This window comes from Polypterus senegalus, chromosome 18 (genome assembly GCF_016835505.1).
Source record: "Polypterus senegalus isolate Bchr_013 chromosome 18, ASM1683550v1, whole genome shotgun sequence".
NCBI lineage: Eukaryota > Metazoa > Chordata > Cladistia > Polypteriformes > Polypteridae > Polypterus > Polypterus senegalus.
Window position 1 is genome coordinate 52,347,110 of NC_053171.1, and position 20,661 is coordinate 52,367,770.

At 40.4% G+C, this 20,661-nt stretch overlaps 1 long non-coding RNA gene across 2 annotated transcripts in view; it reads right to left on the minus strand.

Moving 5' to 3' along the window:
* Positions 1-20,606, minus strand: part of LOC120518835 — a 40,981-nt gene extending 20,375 nt beyond the window's left edge. For both annotated transcript variants that reach the window (XR_005631309.1, XR_005631308.1), the window contains exon 1: positions 20,526-20,606. This is a non-coding gene — a long non-coding RNA (uncharacterized LOC120518835). The remainder of the gene's footprint in view (positions 1-20,525) is intronic.
* Between the last annotated feature and the right edge of the window lie 55 nt (positions 20,607-20,661).

Consider the following 20,661-nt stretch of genomic DNA (forward strand, 5'->3'; position numbering starts at 1 on the left):
CAGCCAGGGTTCTCCCAGTACAGTAGGGCCTACTGTAAATGCTGTTTTTATGTTTATTTTGTCCTTAGTCCTTTTTACCAGTGTTGATTATTTAGTTACTTTATGTCAGTGTGGATTGTGTTACGTTCCTTGTGCTGTGTGGGTGGTCCCCAAGTGGCGAGGTCACTTGCCCATCATCACAAGGTACTGCCCACCGTGCTATAACGGCAGAAGGTATCCCACAGTGCCTTACGGGTTCATCTGAATGCGTTTGTGGTGTGGCGATTTCTGAAATGTTGTGATTTTTGATTTGTGCTTTTGTGATTCTCTAGATTTTTAACATGTGCTCTGTTTTTTTTTTTTTTTTTCTTTGCCTTGGATTTTATATTGCGACTTTGTTGGCTTTGTTTTGGTGTTGCCTTTTCAGGAAATTCCTTGTACTCCATGGAACTCCTTTGTATTTTCCCCCACTATTGGGCATTTTTGGAATAGTTTGGGAAATGCGTGATTTGGGAAACCTCAAGCACGTAACATCATGAGACTTGCCATCGAACTGAGCGTGACAGTTTAGTAAGTGAGCACTGTCAAAACAAGGACATCGAACAGGGTTCATTATTATGTGTACTCACACTCAAAACATTCAATGAACTTCTATCAGTAATGGCACACTTCCCCACTCAGTCAAACAGTATGTATTTAACATATACAGCTGGCTTTAAGTCTGCGGTGGGCTGGCTCCCTGCCCGGGGTTTGCTTCCTGCCTTGTGCCCTGTGTTGGCTGGGATTGGCTCCAGCAGACCCCCGTGACCCTGTAGTTAGGATATAGCGGGTTGGATAATGGATGGATGGAAGGTGGCTTTAAATCAAAATAAAGTTCAGATGTTGGTAGAACTACATTCAGACATATCCACTATTTCACTCAATTTTTTCACTTTTATTAATTAAAATGGACTTATCTTTCTTAACCCAAGCAATCCAATGTTATTTCTAATAATATTAGCTAGCTTATCATAACAACATTAGATCTTATTGTATCAATGTATATATAATTAACATTACTTACTGTATATACTTGCAGATAAAGTCCTCCCGTAGATAAGTCGAGGCTTGATTTTACTGTATAATTTCCAGTATTTTATAATGTCGGTCATATAAGTCCATCCATGCATTATCCAACCTGCTATATCCTAACTACAAGGTCATTGAGTCCTGCTGGAGCCAATCCCAGCCAACACCCGGTGCAAGGCAGGAACAAACCCCGGGCAGGGCGCCAGCCCACCGCAGGGCACACACACACCAAGCACAAACTAGGGACAATTTAGAATCGCCAATGCACCTAACCTGCACGTCTTTGACTGTGGGAGGAAACCGGAGCACACATGAGGAGAACATGCAAACTCCACGCAGGGAGGACCCGGAAAGTGAACCCAGGTCTCCTTACTGCGAGGCAGCAGTGCTACCCACTGCGCCACAGTGCTGCCCGTCATATAAGTCAAATGCAGGAAAACTCCCGTACAAGTGATTATGATTTGCTAACACCCACCTGAAAGAGAAACCACGGAGCACACTGTCTTTTTTTTATTTATTGTGCCTATGTGACCACACAGTGATACCTGAACTATTCTGAAGCAACGGTTGCACTGATTTGTGTTTTTTGTATCTCATAGCCTCATACACCTTTATCGTAAGAGCATCCGTTATCTATGATGGAGCGTTAGAACAGGGGAAAATATGAAGCTGATTTTAAATTAAACATCATTGAAGCGGCAAAATAAGTTGGTAACTGCACTGCTGCAACAAAATTCGATGCGTCTGAGAAACTGATGTGAGACTATAGGAGGCAAGATGATGTCAAAAAATAAAAAAATTAAGTGTTACATTTTTGAACGGGCGTATGAGTCGGGGTCTGATTTTATGATTGATTTTTTGGGTTTCAAGACCTAACTTATATGCGAATATATACGGTAACTTGAATTACGCAGTTATTAAATCAACTTCTGGACAGCTAACTTATTTATTTGTTTATTTCGGGTGATTTCTGTCCATCTCTAACAATCAAATCAGGAGAGACCTGGCAAATGCTGCATGAACAAGGCTGCGGTTCCAGAATCAGCCCTAGGGTGCTGAAAACGAGCCAGCCATCTCTGTTGGATCCTTTGTCACCTCTTCTCCCAATCTCTGAGTTTACAGCAGGGATCTCAAACTCCAGGGCCCTCATGTATAAACGGTGCGTACGCACAGAAATGTTGTGTAAGAATGTTTCCACGTTCAAATCGCGATGTATAAAACCTACACGTGGCATAAAGCCACGCACTTTTCCACGGTACCTCATAGCTTGTCGTACGCAAGTTCTCCGCTCGGTTTTGCAGACTGGCGGCACCCAGCGTCAAAGCAATGCTACTGTTCTTGTGTGGTTACACCTTATTTTCCTTACGCGGCTTTATAAATATACTGAAACTAACTGCATATGTTTTACTAGTGTAACGCATCTGATTGTAATTAACTTGTAACAATATAATGGTCCAGGGAACAGCCATAGTATTCCAAATACCATAACTGCTTTAGTGTTGTTACTCTCACTGCACCTTCTTCTTCTTTCAGCTCCTCCCGTTAGGAGTTGCCACAGCGGATCATCTTTTTCCATATTACTCTCACTGCACGACTCGGAGTATTTATATCACTGTATCTGAGTGTGAATCACAGCAGCAGCTGATCGGAAAGAGAATTATCGGTATACAGCTTTAAGGACACGCTGTCTCAGCCACTGCAAAACGTTTCAAAGCCTTTCCTGTACGGACCTCGCGGTTCAGAAACAGTTTCATCTCAAGAACTTTAAATGCACTCAATCAATTGCTCCTTGTAGAACTGTTTGTACTTATAAGTACAATCACCCCACTGTAAACTTGCACTATAGTTATAATATCTCACAACCTGAGCCACTTTATAAAGCGCATATTTACATATGATGACGATATCATTTTTAAGGTGAAATGCAGCAAAATATGTTTATTATATTATACAGATAAAACTTTAACTTCATTTAAATAATCTATATTCTTCACTGGGAGTGTCGTGAAGGATAGAATAATTAAACATGTACTACGAAGATATTTCAATGTTCTTTAAACGTTTTGAAGAATCGGCGCTAAGCTTACAGATGGCTTAACGTCTATTACAGAGCTGATTGTATGGCGATCGGTTACTTGGGGAAAGAAAAGGAAGGACTGCAGTGACAGCTACGCCAATATATATTGAATATAAAACAGAGAGAAAATAACAACACAGCTAAAAACACAGCAACAAATTTCGGCAAAAGTTAAATGCTTGTGTCATGAGCACGAGGCGGCTATACAGTGTCTGCAACAGACGTAGCCATCCACTGTGCATAAGCTACCTTACTGACGGGCGGGCGAAGGAGCCACCGATTCTTCCTCTGCCCAGTGCCACCACAAGCCTGGAGCCGCCCCTGAGTACTGCTGCAATAAATTATTTCATCGAAGGTCGCGCACAATCACTGCGCCATGAAACACATGTTTAATAACGTGCTTTAACTCCTATCATCATGAAAATGACATCACGTATACATCTCAGTATTTTAGTTATTCAGAGAGCTGTAATATCACGAATGTAATGGACTCTGTGTCCAGTCGGAGGAAGAGAGCCAGTTTAAGAAGCAAGTAGTGATTCCACACATAGAGCATACGAGTAGAAGATCAAATACAAAACAAAGCATTTAACGTGCTACTTTAATTACGATGTGATTTGAGAAACTGGTCAATTAAACGATTTTAAGATGAATTTTATGATGTTCTACTTTAATGACAAAATAAACTACGTGATTAAAGTGGAAATGTCGAGATTGAAGTTGGCATTTCGTGCTTTTTCCCCACTGTGTGCTTTTTTTTCTCTGTACCCTAATAAGCTTTCATATGACACTTAGACGGTGGGCTACGACTCACCTTTCCACGGCGACTTTGATATCTGACAACTTCTTTTTTATTTCCGGCACTGTGCGATTTTGTGAATGTGAGCTTTCAAGTTTCTCCAACACGCTATGTCACTCGATCAACTTCATTTTGCTGATTATACCACGGTTTATTTGAACAAATAGTATGTTTTTCCTTTGCCTCCACTTGGTATTCGCTGAAATTCTTATATTTTCCCCGTGCTTTTCCCATTGTCTTTTCACAGAAGGCTGCGCTTAAGGGCGGTTTATATTGATTTGCATATTCAAATAGGCGTAATTCTGGGAGGATTTGGGGCGTTACAAAATGCGCGGGCACGAGCGTTAGTTTTCACGCTGATCGGGATTTATGTAGCGGAAGAACGTGGAAGTTGGAGTACGCACAGATTCCTGCATCTGGATTTTTCTGTGCAAGCACATTTCGGCTTTTGTGCTTACGCCATGTTATAGTGCGAGTTCTACGCACGGCGTTATACATGAGGCCCCAGGACTGGAGGGCCGCAGTGGCTGCAGGTTTTCATTCTATCCCTTCTCTTAATTAGTGACCTGTTTTTGCTGCTAATTAACTTCATTTAAATTAATTTTAATTGACTTGCTCTTCAAGACTCAAGCCCCTCAATTGTTTCTTTTTCCTTATTTAGCTGCCAAACAATAATGAGATATAAAATGAGCCAAAACATGACCAGCAAACTGTGTCCATCACACAATATCTGAAAATAAAGAAAGATGAAGGTCTCAGGAGTGTTGATCTGCTCAGGTCCACAAAACATTTGACCATTGCTCTTAGAAAAGAGAAAATCAACAATTTTGGAAATGTCTGCTATTGCACAATGAGAGCAGCAACAAGCCACAGAATTAAAGAACGGGTTTAATTAACAACAAGAATCGGTGCCTCATTAAGCAGCTGGTTGAGTGAAATTGGTTGGAGGTCCTGACAGTTGATCTCCTGTTGGCTCACTCACTTCACATTTCATGTTTAAGGAAAGAAATGAAGCAATTCAGAGGAATGATGAAGAAATTCAGGGGAACAAATCTTAAAAAAACAAGTAAAATGAAAGGAAAAGGAGTTAATTAGCAGCAAAACCAGATCAACAATTAAGAAAAGGGTTAGAATGCAAACCTGCAGCCCTCCAGGACCACTGGTTTACAGAATGTTCTCCAGCTATGGAAAATATCCTGTGTAGTCGCAGTGCTAACAAAAAGTGGCTTCCAATGATCCCAAGAACTTTGAACCAGTTGCTCTTACGAAATACATCATGAAGACCTTTGAGAGGCTGGTCCTGAAACAGATCTGAACCCCTGGTTTCAGAACATCTGATCCTCTGCACTTTGTCCGTTAGGTAGATGTAGGTGTGGATGATGCTCTCACTGTATCTACATGCTCCAAGGACCCTACTCCCACTTGGATAAAGCCAGCACCACAATCAGGATAATGTTCTTTGATGTCTCCAGTGTATTTAGTATCAGTCTACCTCATCAGCTGGAAAAAAAAAGCTCAAGAATGTCCATCTTTATGATCCAGGAGATTGTGGGGGCATCGACTACCTGACCAGAAGACAGTACTTGGTGAGGAAGAGGGATTGTGTATCAGAAATGGTGGTGTGTTATTCTGGAGGACCTCAGGGAACTGTCCTGTTGCCCCTCCTGTTTACGGTCTACACAACAGACTTTTAGTATAATACCAGCACTTAAGATCAGTATGACAAAGCCAAGGTGCTGGACTTCTGGTGTGTCAAAGAGCCCCTGAGACCAGTCACCATTCAAGGGTGGATGTGAAAGTGGTGCAGAGCTACAGGTTCTAGGGGATCCATAAGAACACAGCAGTGCTTTAAAAAACAGGCCAGAGCAGACAGTACCTTCTGAGGAGACTCCGGTCATTTGAAGTATGCAGCAAGCTGCTGGAAATGTTTCATCAGTCGGTAGTGACCAGTGTGGTGTTCTGCACTGCAGTCTCCTGGGGAGGCAACACAAAATGCCAGAACAAATGTTTCAGGAATGGCTACTCCATCACATGGCTAACCCTGGACAAACTGGAAGCTGTTGTGGAAAACAGAATGGTGGCAAAACTGGATGCCTTCATGAAAACTCCCCTCCAGAGGGCGCTCTCTTGGAGCATTTTCAGCAGCAGGCTCATTTCTCGACTGTGTGCCGAGAAGCAGCTTGGCTGTCAGGTAACTTAATGCTTACTCCTGACGTCCCAAGCTAAATGCTTTTATACTCTAAGTCCAATTTGCTATTTCTGCAAAAAATACATTTATTATTTATTAATTTATCTATCTATTAATTGATGTATTATTATCTCCCAGTGTCTCGATTTTTGTATATATTCCTGCTTGTGGTATGCATCTAAAATTCCCCTTTACCTAACTTCACTTTCTGTGTATCTCAACATTAATAATTCTGTAGTCAGCCTTTCCTGATGTTTGGGGGTCAATAAATTTGCCAGTGCGATAAAAACTTATCAAAAATGAGTCTCCACAACCTCTCAAAAGCCAAGCAATTCAGAAATAAAATGTATTTACCAGAAGCCTTTAACTTTCTTTCCAGATGAACTTGAACCACAATGCAACAAAAGGAATTGATCTTTATGTACATAAAACATGTTTATTTTAAGTTAAACAGACTGTGCATAATTAAAATGTGTACCACTTTTATGTATTAATTTTAAAAAAGATTAACTTAAAATAGGTGAGAAAAAAAAAACAATCCCTGAGGCTGATTAAGCCCCTGTTGAAAACAAAATAACTTAATGGTTTTGTTTCAATGTCATTAAGTTGTGTTAATGTGACATCTGACAGATTTGCGTCAACATAACTAGAAAATGCTGCTTAATATCAAATATAATTTGAAGTTAAATTAACTTAAATAAAACAAAGCAAACAATCCTGTTAGTTTCTTTATTGAGTGCAATGTAATTCATACTTACGTGTCTTCTCTGAAGATTTGGCACAAACAGCAATAAATAAACACAAGTATACATTCACAGGCAACGTGTAGATACAACACAGGAGATACGAATGAGTTTAAACACTAAATAGCAAAAGAAGAGAACAAAAGAACTTTTGAGACAATGTAATATCATTTAAAAGAAGGATGGCTAACAAAAAATGCAATACTGTGGAACGGAGCGAAAATCTACAAAGTTAGCACTCAAATACAATCGTACCGTTTACTGCATCGTTAACACTAAAGACTCCACTGCCAGCTATTCATTACACTACACAGGTAACTTGAAGAAATGACACCGCAAAATTTGCCTTAAATCTGAGAACAACTGTGCCCGGGCCTAGTGGACCCGACGGGGTTTCTCCAGATGCGATAAGAGAGCCATCGTCATGTACGGCAAGCGGTTCTCTCGCCGGAGATGCTCGTTCCGCTCGCTCCACGGTTCACATTTCAGGTGCCCCACTCCGAACACTGCCGCCACCCGAATTGAGCAGAACGGGACCTTCGCCGACCGTGGTTTTTATCCCCAGATCACGTGATGCTCGTAATCCCGTGAGATTTATCGTCTGCTGGTTGTGCGTCTGTCGCGATTAGGAAAGCACATCGAACTACTGTATTAGACTCAATGGGATTAAATTAGGGTGGCAGGCTGGCGCAGTGGTAGCGCTGCTGCCTCTTACCAAGGAGACTTGGAGACCTGCGTGGAGTTTGCATGTTCTCCCCGTGTCAGCGTGGGTTTCCTCCCACAGTCCAAAGATTTGGTACATTGGCGATCCTAAATGGTCCCAGCTGGCACCCTGCCCGGGATTTGTTCCTGCCTTGCGCCTTGTCCCTCGGATTAAATCAAATGAATTAAATGAGACTGAAAATCTCGATTGGAGGAGCTCATGGAACACTATTTGTGCTGCAATGAAATACATTAAAAAAAGGTAATTATGAAATAAATAATCACATGGAGCTGCCGAAAGAAGACGAAGAAGAATGAAAAAGCAAAAAGCGTAATGATATGTTCAAAAAAGTAGTTCGATTTTGAAAAACTGCAACGAATGTATACAAAAGATTGATAGACGACAATACCAACATGAAATGACAACTTTGAAATAATAAGATCTTTTGAAATGTGCTGTCTGTAAAAGTCGCAGTCAGTGTAGTAGGTAGGGGCGGCACATTTTCGGGGGCGGCATTATTGGCCAATTCAATCAATTAATAGAATAGCTGCTTTCATCATAAAATATTTAAATAAAAATTGTAATTCCCCACCGTGCTAAACAAGTTTCAAAAATTGTTTGAATCAATTACTGTATGTGCACCCCACGATTTTATTTAGTCACATACAACCACGAAAATTGTGGTTAAAGAAAAAGTGTTTTGCTTTTAAGTGTATTTATAACTAAAGTAAATACAATCGTTTTAATTTTAAAAATGTATATTTTTTTTACAAGGTTTATGTATTTATGTAGTTCAGCTTTGAGTAAAGACACAAGTAGCACTGTGCCTCGAAATTGACTCCAATTTGATTCTGTCTTCAGAATTAGAAAGACAGACACAGCTATGCACTGAATAATAAATGTTACTCTCTCAAGAGGCCAATCATGCATCTCTGATCTCCTTTCCACAAGAAACCATTAAACCAGAGAAGTGTAATAACATATTGTGAAAAGGAACACAATGGAAAGCTAAAGCTGTTTAGAGAAATGAACGACCCCATCTGGGAGGCTGGCCACCCCTTTGCATTTATATCTGCCATGATGTGCTCACGGTGGGGACAGACGGCACTTTACAAAACTGGATTTGCTGTGTCATAATCGTGGATACAGATTAGCGTCCATTAGTACTTCCATTCCTTTAATATCACTGGAAATTTGGATGAAAACATCAGGGACATTGGCAAAAATGTGTCTATGATTATCTCAGATGGTTAACTGTTGCTGTTATATTAACCCCTTTGTTTTGGACCTGCTGGCTGGACCACACAATATTGCAAAATCAAATAGAAAACCAGCATAAAATCATTTATTTACTCCCCATTACAATTAAAGTACAGCATTTTGCCATGAAAATTGCCATCATTGCATATCATGCTGCAATGTTTTCTTTCTTCCACTAAGATGGCCAGATTGCTGCACCAGAGCCACACCTGCCCCCATGGCTTCTCTCACTGTCCTAATAAAGTACGTATTGATCTACTCAAAGAGATTTGTATATCAGCTTTTAAATAACACAACACCACTTTTCACGTTGTATGTTTCCTACTTTCTATTTCTAGATTTTTTTTTGTAAAGACTAGGGGGCTTTGCCCCCTGCTCACTTTGCTCACCAACCTCCGAGCCTGCACTACACGCTAGACCAGGGGTCCTCAATCCCAGTCCTGGAGAGCCGCAGTGGCTGCAGGTTTTTGTTCTGACCTTGTTGCTTAATTAGAAAGCAATTCTTGCCAATAAAGCACTAACAAGCTATGAAATTAAATTAACTCTGCTATGTCAGGTCATTCTCATATCCTAGATTTTCTTTCCCTTTCTATCATGCAAATGATTTGAAGGCTAAAATGGACGAGTAATTCTCAGTCCTTCACTTTTTTCTCTTCATTTTTCTTCCAAGTATTTAATTAAACCCACTAGTGCAGATAAATACACACAGGTGTAAATGTAAATAAGCTAAATGGAGAAATGCTGCTCTCTCTTGTCATTTGCATGTTATTGATAATAAGGAGCAATTAAAATAGCTGTTTAAGACAAAATTAAGCAATAAGGGCTCAAAATCACTAAAGTGAAGCAGAAGTGTTACTTTAGCAATAAGTGCTTTTTATTAAGCAACTGGGTTGGAGCAAAAACCTGCAGCCACTGCGGCTCTCCAGGACCGTGATTGAGGACCCCTGTGCTAGACTCTTTGTGGTTCTGCCGCTCGCGTATAGGGATGCAGATGTACAATTTAAACAGGTTGTCATTTTCACGGGAATTGTTACATATGCATAATAGAACTAACTATTTTACATCACAGCGAGTAATTAACCATAGTAAAAAATAGTAAAACACAAAAAAGTGAAATAAAATTATGTTTCATGTTGCATTAGAGGTATTCATTGTGTTATACATTTTCGTTCTGTTTTGCTTTGAAATTAACATGCAAATACTTTTTGCACTTACACTTTTACTGTAAAACTTCAGTAAAAATAATACTTGGAATTAACTTTTCATCAATATCGCATTGAATTTTGATTCTGTGTTTGGACTTTCATCGTGACAATGAAACCTATAACTGCCTGTGAGTGAATTTCATTTCTTTCTCTCTAATAAATAAACCGACTTTTTCGAATGTTTGTGTCTGTGATTTGTTAATTGTCATAGCAAAAGCTATTCTAACGGGAAACTGTAAATGTTTTAATACAAATGGCATATCAAGATCTCTTTGGTGTCTAATGTTATCCACAGAAGATGTACTACATTACCTTTGTTGTCGCCTGTTAAAATTTTACATGTCAGAATTGTTCAACCAATTTTAAATACAACTAATCTTGTTTTATGGCACAGCCCATCACTCGATACATCCTTCTTTCAACAGTAATTCGGCCGGTGGAAGACCAGACGGTGTTAACAGTTGTAGATATTCTTCAAGATATTGTAAGTTGATGTTTTCATCTTCTGCACAATCACCACCAACTGTTTCAGCAGAGTCTATTGATACGCATTTAAATAATTTGATTGTAACAATTTATAAGAGCTGAGAGCGCAGGAACTGTGTCTGACAAAAGCATTCACACGAATGAGAGGTGAGAGGACCGAGGGCGTGGGCCGTTAACCTGAAATGGTTGAGAGGAGGGCAGGACTTAAAGAAATCCCTTGGGAATAGTCTTGTCTCATCTCAAGATTTTCTTTTATAATAGAGAGATGTTTTTGAATCTTGCATCTCTTCGTATATTGTAATTTGTAGAACATTAGAACAGCCCAGAAGAGAACAAGCCACTCAGCCCCACAAGGCTTGCCAGTCAACTTAATTCTTATAAAAAACATAACACAATATAAACATCCGTGTACACAGTACGATCTGCCCTTCTAAATGATACATGGGCCAGGGCTTACAATAATGGATATGGGTAATTACTTGAAGACATGTTGTTTGTACTGCTTCTAAACAGTAAACTGTACTAGACATATTACAGAACATTTTTTTACTGGTTGTTCCTGACACATTCATTTACATTTTTATAGCGTTAGTAGGATTATTCCAAAAATAAAAATAATAAAAATAAAATAAAAATAAGAAGAATGTTGAAAGTGCATTTTCTTCGTAAAAACGTTACTGCATTTTGCAGCTTATTCTGCAGTAACATACAGTGGTGTGAAAAACTATTTGCCCCCTTCCTGATTTCTTATTCTTTTGCATGTTTGTCACACAAAATGTTTCTGATCATCAAACACATTTAACCATTAGTCAAATATAACACAAGTAAACACAAAATGCAGTTTTTAAATGATGGTTTTATTATTTAGGAGAAAAAAATCCAAACCTACATGGCCCTGTGTGAAAAAGTAATTGCCCCCTTGTTAAAAAATCACCTAACTGTGGTGTATCACACCTGAGTTCAATTTCCGTAGCCACCCCCAGGCCTGATTACTGCCACACCTGTTTCAATCAAGAAATCACTTAAATAGGAGCTGCCTGACACAGAGAAGTGGACCAAAAGCACCTCAAAAGCTAGACATCATGCCAAGGTCCAAAGAAATTCAGGAACAAATGAGAACAGAAGTAATTGAGATCTATCAGTCTGGTAAAGGTTATAAAACCATTTCTAAAGCTTTGGGACTCCAGCGAACCACAGTGAGAGCCATTATCCACAAATGGCAAAACATGGAACAGTGGTGAACCTTCCCAGGAGTGGCCGGCCGACCAAAATTACCCCAAGAGCGCAGAGATGACTCATCCGAGAGGTCACAAAAGACCCCAGGACAACGTCTAAAGAACTGCAGGCCTCACTTGCCTCAATTAAGGTCAGTGTTCACGACTCCACCATAAGAAAGAGACTGGGCAAAACGGCCTGCATGGCAGATTTCCAAGACGCAAACCACTGTTAAGCAAAAAGAACATTAGGGCTCGTCTCAATTTTGCTAAGAAACATCTCAATGATTGCCAAGACTTTTGGGAAAATACCTTGTGGACTGATGAGACAAAAGTTGAACTTTTGGAAGGCAAATGTCCGTTACATCTGGCGTAAAAGGAACACAGCATTTCAGAAAAAGAACATCATACCAACAGTAAAATATGATGGTGGTAGTGTGATGGTCTGGGGTTGTTTTGCTGCTTTAGGACCTGGAAGGCTTGCTGTGATAGATGGAACCATGAATTCTACTGTCTACCAAAAAATCCTGAAGGAGAATGTCCGGCCATCTGTTCGACAACTCAAGCTGAAGCGATCTTGGGTGCTGCAACAGGACAATGACCCAAAACACACCAGCAAATCCACCTCTGAATGGCTGAAGAAAACAAAATGAAGACTTTGGAGTGGCCTAGTCAAAGTCCTGACCTGAATCCAATTGAGATGCTATGGCATGACCTTAAAAAGGCGGTTCATGCTAGAAAACCTTCAAATAAAGCTGAATTACGACAATTCTGCAAAGATGAGTGGGCCAAAATTCCTCCAGAGCGCAGTAAAAGACTCATTGCAAGTTATCGCAAACGCTTGATTGCAGTTATTGCTGCTAAGGGTGGCCCAACCAGTTATTAGGTTCAGGGGGCAATTACTTTTCACACAGGGCCATGTAGGTTTGGATTTTTTTTTCTCCCTAAATAATAAAAACCATCATTTAAAAACTGCATTTTGTGTTTACTTGTGTTATATTTGACTAATGGTTAAATGTGTTTGATGATCAGGAACATTTTGTGTGACAAACATGCAAAAGAATAAGAAATCAGGAAGGGGGCAAATAGTTTTTCACACCACTGTATTTGTACAACATAAGTAACCCTTCAACTGTAAAAATTGTGAAAGTGAAGTGTCTGACGTTTATTTTGAGAGGTAGAACAGGAGTAATTATTGAAGGATGATGAAGTTATAGCCAGTTAGATCCAAGTAGCAGCAAGTGGATACACATTAGGCCGAGTTTAAAGAGTTAATATATGGATACTTACAGTTGTTATTCTGTCCTGTAATTACCAGAAATTATATTACACCCCCTTTACCTCACTTCCTAATCAAAGAACAAATGTAGGAATGCCCCTCTAGTTACATGAATTCCCAAATGGACCTTAACAATGGAAGAGTTCACATCACTAGAACGTACATGTTATGCATAAACCCTTTCACTCTGTACTGTGTGGTTCTTAACGTAAATGCAGAGTGTACACAACATTATGGTACACCCTCAGTGTCTGATGCTTCAGAATGTTCACCATTTCTGATGTCACTCTGGCCCGGTACTTCATGGAATTTCACAAGTCCCTTATTTGAGAACTTCATACAGTTGGGTTAAGAAGGTTCTTCTGTAACTTTGAACTTTGGCAAATACATCTAACTATACTTTGTCCTGTTCAAGCCCTTTGGGTGTGGTGCACATTAATAATAATAATAATTCTTTACATTTCTATAGCGTTACTCTCACTACTCAAAGCGCTTTCCTCTTGTGAGTGAGGAGCCACTTCAGCCAGTAATGGAAAGAACAGGAATAATAAGTAATAGCAAACCTCCTCTCCAGCTACTCTTTACTGCTCAATAAGAACAGCTATGTGTGTAATCTCGTCAGCTCACCAGAGTTATCTGTTTTTGCACGTCACCCTCCTGAAACAACAAAGAAACCAATAATACACTCCAAGGATATGTTCTGTGTTATTCAAATCATTTCTTCACAGTCGTGGCATCTATTAATTTGCTACATGAAATTGTGTTCTAAAGTGAAGTGTGCATTATACATTTTAAAAATACTTACTGTGGGGTAGACACAGAGGGGTCTGCCTCTAGTGGTCTAAAGCCAGACCCTTCTCAGTGCTCCAGATGCTCCAATGTCCAGGCTAAAGCACTTTTCGACTGCCAATTTTGGAAATGTGTGATCTACTACATTAAGAAGTAATATTATTCTACAAAAATTAACAGGAAACTAAAACTGCAGTGACTGGCAAAATCCCACACAAGCACCAAGAGAACATGCAAAGGCCAGAGAAAGGCTGAACCCTGATCTCTGCCACCACAAACACAACGGGATACTTACAGTATTTTGCCTAAAAAGAGATGACAGGACTCTTTTTGAGATCAATCAGTTTACCTTTAGAAGAGCAAGAGAGTGCAGATTTTTAGCAAAGAGACACAAAGAGAAAGAAGTCCATCTATCCATCTTGGATAGGGCATCTTAATCCAATTTAAGATTGCAGGGGTGCAGAGCCTATGTAGACAATACAAGGTGCCAATCCACACTCACATCCGAGTCCAAGGGGAGAACAGGCACAGCTCACACAGCAAGCCTCCAGACCGACACACATATTCCCCTTTATACATTGTATATTCTGCAAATGTTTATAGTTTAAGTTGCTTAATTTACGTTAATTGTAAGTGATGTGCTCGGTTTATAAGCAGCTCCAAAGCTACCAAGTTAAATTATTGTACAATAAGGACTGGCAAATAAAACGGATTCTCATTCTGATGTTGGGCTACTGATGACCAAAGACACCCAAATAAATCTTTTCTGAAGCAAACTGCACACTGTGGGTGTTCAAGCTGCAGGGAAAAAAAATAAATACATGAAATCACAGGATCATAAAAGTCAATCTCAAAAACACCCTTCTTGCTGAGACCATAACAGTTCTAAGTCAATATAAACCCCACCAGTTGACGTCCTCTTCTTGTGTCCTTAAAATGCTACAAAGGGAAAAAATGAAATAAAAAATGATGAGGACCAAAGACTCGTGGAAGACTTCCATCCTTTAAACACCCCATTCCCAGTATGCGTGGAAGCTACGACCTAGAGAAGATACAGCAGTGCGCCCTCCAGTGGCTAACGTCTTGAAATACAGGGTGCAACAAAAGATCCTAAAATTGTCCCTGGTGTGTGCTTGGTGTGTGGGTGTGTGTGTACCCTGCTGTGGGCTGGTGCCCTGCCCGGGATGTGTTCCTGCCTTGCGCCCTGTGTTGGCTGGGATTGGCTCCGGCAGACCCCCGTGACCCTGTAGTTAGGGTATAGCAGGTTGGATAATGGATGGATGGATGGATCTATTTTACATAGATAATATAAAGGAATGTGAGCCTAACTGGGATGAACAGGTTTGGAAAAATGAATGAATCAATAAATGAATGAGATGATGCATTTTACTTGACTTCATTGAGCATTTTAGCTGTCTAATTTATAACGTTTAACCTAAAATTAGGCATAATGCGTTTATACATTTTATTTAGCATTATTGCCATTTTTCTAAATGTTACATAGAAAACAAATTGGATGCATCGTACATCTGTTTTATAAATGTTATAAAGAAAAAACAGAGAACCTGCTCCTGATACCTGGGATTGGAAAATGAATAAATGACATACTGTATTTTATATATTTTTGTAGTATCTTATCTGTTTTTATAGATTTTATGGAAAGGCACTACACGGTACGAAGCCACTCAGTGTCACCCCTACGGGATTTTCTGGGTTGGGTCCTCGTATATCTCTGGTAACCTAAAAGAATGAAAGCAGAGCTGGAAAGAAGCTGGGGCGATGCCGCTTAAAGGAAACGAGACAAGAGGGTTAACTCATCTGATCAAATTACAATTCACATCACAAATTTTCCTTCCCAGAAATTACAATAGAAGACTGCGTTAGCAGTTGAAAATTCAATTTTGAAAAGAAGAACCACCAAAGAGAGCACGGAATACAGACACGCATCAGCAGAAGAAGTCCATTAAATGACGTGACGCACTTCCTGTTGGTGAACACGACTGCGATGACACTCACTTCCTAGAGGGGTCGCTGTCTTTAATATCCTGTGTAATGCGCACGCAGGTTTTGCTCAGAAGAGATGACACATCGCTCCCGGCATCCATACAGGGAGAAGCAGCGAGCGCCACACAGAATGAGCAGCACATAAGGGCCCCCAGACCATTAACACTAACGGATTTATACGCCTTTTATGCTGAATGTCATTCATTAATGTGACGCGAAAAGATGCGCGAATGCGCGCTGTTAAGACATCGTGATTCTTGGGGGCTTTTTGTCCGATCGGAAGCCGCCATAAACAGGATTTGCACGCACTCTGCCGCTCTTCATTACTTTCGTGCGCCGTCACCTCTGCCCGACTGGGGGGTCTGCGGTTAAAGACAAGGCTGCTTGCGCTCAGTGACAAGGACTGCATGGAAAGACGATTTCAATCTTCTGGCTTCCAAAGTCCCCACACTACTTATTACTTGTCTGTGCTAAGGCCTCATCTGTTTGGTGTCTCCATCCCGACCCTGTCTTCAAATGTAACTCCAGCGAGTACATCACAACGTGGAGGATGAGTTTAATGTAGATGAACCGGCATAACAGTGAAAATGACGTTAGTTAAAAATAAACTGAAACATCGACCCAAACCTTTCGGAACGCTGCACCCAACTGCTCAGTTCTCCATTCTTAAATCAGATCATTTCAGACTGAGATGCTCCGGACATTTCTAACCCGACCTTTCAGGATCAGGGTCGCTCAGAAAGCAGTCCACAGACCGGGATGGGTACAATGTAATGTCAGACAGAAAGTGTGCTTTAGATCAAAGAGAACAGTTGTCTCTTGTCTAGTGCCTTATATAGTGCCTGTCATTGAACAGAACAGCCTAAACGTGGCCGAGCTCGTGCTGTCTCTGATATGGTGCCCTATGCAGTGCCTGTCATTCCTGCGCGCTTTGGTGTGTTCAGCATACCCGCCTACACTTACAGACGCCAAACCGACTTTCGCTCGTTGGTACCGTCACAATTTCTTGGAACAACTATAGGAGTTTATTACCAAACTGGCAGGATATGAATATGAAAATGGCTAAGCAGTCCCTTAGCCAAGTTCGTTCGTACATTCTAAACCCTTTATTTACATTTTGAAAGATAGGCAAGGCATTGTGAAATATAGATACTGTATATGGAAACGAACAACATAGATATAAGATTCACTACATATTGATAGATCGATAATTATGAAAGGTCCTACACTGTGATATTCATCAAGCGCACTAAATAAAACCGACATGAAGTGTACTATTTGATAAATAGGAAAGGCGCTATAAAATGAAACATAGATGGAAAGACATAATATAGTGTGTGATAAATACATTAAAAAATAATGATAAATATGAACAGTCCTACATAATTGTATTTATCAAACGCACTAAACAAAATAGATACAAAAGGTGCTATGTGATAAATATGAAATACACCAGTAAATATGGATAGATGGAAAGGCATAATATATTTATATCAAAGGCAATACATAACAATGGATCATAAATATGAAAGGCGCTATATAATGGTATATATCAAACTAAACAGAACAGATATGAAAGGCACTACATCTTACATAGAAAAGACACTGTGAAGTGAACTATGGTGAGCTGGAAAGGTGTTTTCAGTGACAGATATGTGAGGTGTTTCAGACTGACATATATGAAATGCAGTATGTAATGAGTTTATATATTTCCCAAATGTACTAAATAAAATACATGTGTAATGCATAGATAGATAGATGCACGGTGTTCTGTCCGATTTTATTGCACCCTGTGCACGTGTCCCCCTTCATTCGGCTTACCTCTTCTCGTTAACTGCTCCAAATGAGTCAAGTGAAGTCATTTGGTGTAATTTGGACTGCGCCTCGGCACGCACAAGTTGACTGGAATTTCTCCGCCGCCTTAAATCCATTTCGTGCCGCACACCCCCGGGCTCATCGCCGCTCTTTAAATCCCGGAGCACTGGCGTTTGTCCCGTTACGAGTGTTTCGTGCACGCGGAGTCAATTTTCGCGTAAACCAAAAGGTGCTGACAACAGGGTTGGTAACAATGAACTTGGCGGCTAAGGGGGGCTTTCTGTCGGCATTCCTCAGGGTTTGCTATTAACAAGAGCATCTGGCACGGGCTCGTCAGCTTGCAACGCTCCAACGGTGAAACACGCGGATCGCACAAGAATCGATAAGGATTTGGGTCTGAGCTGCTTGCACAGGAGACTTTCTTGAAAATCAAATACTGTACCGCATTTACTCATCGATTGTCCCATTTGAACACTTATGGTGTAAACGTGCGATAAACCGGACGTCACAGTTACACCGTAAGACTTCAGGTGTTCACTTTCTCCTTATTTACTCACTGCGCTCAAAACAGTCTTTCAAATGGCACATTCACAATGCTCTAATTAGTTTTTGATGCCTTTATATCGTTCATACTATACTACTTCGATTCGTTCATCGAGTTATTTACCCATGCGAGAGTTATGCGCTTCTGAATAACTTTGGAAGCTTTAAGGCAATCTATTAAGAAAAAGCTTAACTCACAACGTGAAATGGCTGATAGCTCTTTTATTGAGATCCTTTCAGAGCGAGCCCCACAGCAAGGCGCTTTATAAAGCACCGTAACCGAAATCCATTATAAGTGGACACAAGAACGAGAGCGTGGGGAGGGATGCTCTCAATTTTATGTAAAGGGTTTGGCGGTGGGTGCCATCAAACAACACTTGCGACTACGCGACTAGGTATAAAAACAAGCGCAGGAGGACTGGCCTTTATTTACTAGCTTATTTATACATTGCCTTTCACGATTACCTCTGCTAAATAAGCTTAAATGTAACACGAGGTTGCCAATTTAATCCGCACCTCCTGAGAAACTTTAAAAAGTCACCAAACGTGCTCGTGCACCGACTGAACAACACACACCTACAGAGATGGCTGTGACTGCACTCACTAAAGTAGGCGCTATATGGAGTAACCGTTTGTTTTTTACACACGTTTAAAAGAGTGGATTGAACGTTATTGTTCTGACTACTCTCCCTACTGAAAGGCGCAATATAAATTAACGTTTATTTAATACGTTTAATTAAAAAGCTTCCAAGCCTTTCTTGTCACTAGGCAGATTATATAAATACGCTATATAAACTAAGTTTGTTTAACACGCGTTTAATTTTAAGGTTAATTCGCCGTTGTTGTGAATGCTCTCTGTAGAAAAGCGATATATATATATATATATTATATATATATATATATAATATATATATATATATATATATATATATATATAAACATTTCATAAATAACTGTTAGTTTATATATATAAGTATAAGTATTACACGTCGTTCTTGTGACTACGCCCAATATAAGAAACGCGTTATACAACTAACGGCTTTTAAGACACGGTTAATTATAAGGCTTGCACGTCATTCTTCGCTCCCTATAGAAATTAAGTTACTTATCACACTCTGTTTATACACACCTTTATGCCAATTCGCTATATATTTAGTTCGCTGTAACACTGCTTTGGCACTTTCCCAGTGGACTTGATTCAGCCCTCTTTGCCTGCACTATACGAGTAGCGCTATATAAAAATAAACTGAATTGAACTGAAACACCTAATATATTATTTATCGAATTTCCCTGCCAGCATGATTTCAAGCATAAGTCTTCGGCTATGATCTCCATAAAAATATCATGCAAGTTTAAGGGCTGGAACTATAAGGGGCATTTTAAAAAGCAGCAACGTTTAATAACAAGCACTGGATGAATATTGTAGCGCCTTTCACGGGGAGAGGGATCTAAAGGGTTCTTATACAAAGCTAACCAGAATATCAAACTTTGAGAACGAAAAGACGCACTTTATACAGAAAATCGACAACCGAACTGCACTACAAAGTAATTTTACATTTTATATTTCTTAAGGTATGTGTCATTTTTCTTAATCGATTTCATGCCAAAATAAACTATTTTATCTATGGGGGTCATCATTTTTAAATTCGATATAGCGCCTTGCAAGTTAGGTGACCAGTTCACGTTTATTTAGACGGGTTACTTCCCATCTTTAGTAACATTTCAATTTGTTCAGCGTGTCGTCAAGGTTCACTTTATCTTTCTGCTTTAAGGTAAGCAGCGAGTAAACTGAACGACACCTTATCCCTATAGCGTAACGTAAACGCGCTATATACATACAATGTTACTACTGTTACTATTATTATTATTTGGCTAGCGCCTTTATCCAAGGCAACTTACACCATTTAAACGGGTTCAGTTTCTATAGTTTGGAGCACAGAGGCTCACTAGAGTGATTTGATCCCACAGCCTCAGGGTTTGAGGTCCAAAGCCACTACCACGCCACACACTCTTATGATGGTGATGGTAATTAATGCTCACCTTCGTCTCCACTTCTCCCCCCAGGGGCCGAACCCCGTTCTGAAATGCGCTGCGCAAAGTGCGCAGGTGGCCGGTTATCAGATATTTCGGGTTAACCGGTGGTTGGCTGAGTACAGAAGCTGCTGGAGTCTTGGGGGTGGGGGGCGACAACGAGAAGCATAACAGATGGAGACGCGCCATGTAGCGCCTTACACCGCGTCCCGCCGCTCAGATCTTTTCCCTAACAATATTAACGCGCTATTCCGCCTGCCCCCAAACTGTAAATCAGCCCTCGATTTCCGACGAGAGCAGCAGGTCAGCCGCCCGTGCAGCCCCGCTCGTCTCCGCACTCACCGTAAAGCCAGTCGTCCGCTCCTTTCCCGATCAGCGGCTTTTAACGGGCGCCTCTCTGCTCTCGTGCTCTGCGTGGCGGCTCCTGCACCAGACTGCCGGTCCCAGAGGAGCCGACTGGAGCCAAGAAGCCCAAGTT